This window comes from Orycteropus afer, unplaced genomic scaffold (assembly GCF_000298275.1).
Source record: "Orycteropus afer afer isolate SDZICR_OR568_19922 unplaced genomic scaffold, OryAfe1.0 scaffold00460, whole genome shotgun sequence".
In the NCBI taxonomy this organism is placed as follows: Eukaryota; Metazoa; Chordata; class Mammalia; order Tubulidentata; family Orycteropodidae; genus Orycteropus; species Orycteropus afer.
The window spans coordinates 881592-882475 of NW_006922047.1; the positions used below are offsets into that span (position 1 = coordinate 881592).

Here is an 884-nt window from a genome sequence, read left to right on the forward strand (position 1 = left end):
CCAGGAGCAGTGCCCACGGCTCCTGGCCTGCCCCAGCACCCCACCCAAATCCCCCTCACTCCCCAGCTCCTCTCTGTCTGGTCACAGCCACATCAGACCTGTCCTGACCTCCTCTCTCTCAGAATGGTAATGCTGCCGACCCCGCACTCCCGGAACCTGAGCCGCCCACTCCGGAACCCTAGCTTCCCAACTACCCCATCACTCTGGTCCCCCAGTTCATCAGACCCCATCTCTCAAACCTCACTCCTCTGGGCCCCGTCTTTGGACTCCTTTCGCACTGACCTCCGTCTCTGACCCTCCTCTTTCGATCCCATGTGTCCTCTGGCTCCTCACTGTGTACCTCTGACCTTCATCTTTGAAGTGGCCCCATCTCTGCTCCTCCATGTCTCTGTCCCCCATCTCACTAACCCCCCTGTTTCTGACTCCGTATCTAGACCTTGATCTCTGCACCCCCAGCTCTGTGGCCTCCATCTATCTGGACCCCAACCGCTGCACCCCGGCTCTGACTCCCGTTTCCATTAACCCTTACCTCTCTGACCTCCATCCCTGCACCCTTTCTCCCTGGACCCTCTTCTCTCTAGACCCCAACCGTTCTACCCCCATCTCTGACTCCCCATCTCACTAACCCTCATTTCTCTGAGAGCCCCAATCTCTGCATCCCCTGTCTTTCTGGACCCCATCTCCGCACCCCTGACTCTCTGGACCTCATCTGTACCCGGGTCTCTCTGGACCTCCGTCACTGCACCCCTATCTCTGAACTTCTGTCTCTCTGAGCCCCATCACTGCACCCCATCTCTGAATCGCTCCATCTCATTAACCCCCATCTCTGTGACCCCGTATTTCCGACCCCTGCAGCTCTGACAACCCCCGGCCCCTCGCCCCCC

The 884-nt window shown here is 59.0% G+C and overlaps 1 protein-coding gene across 1 annotated transcript in view; it reads left to right on the forward strand.

Moving 5' to 3' along the window:
• Positions 1-884, forward strand: part of PALM3 (paralemmin 3) — a 9069-nt gene that overhangs the window by 3074 nt on the left and 5111 nt on the right. The gene's annotated exons all lie outside the window — the stretch shown is intronic.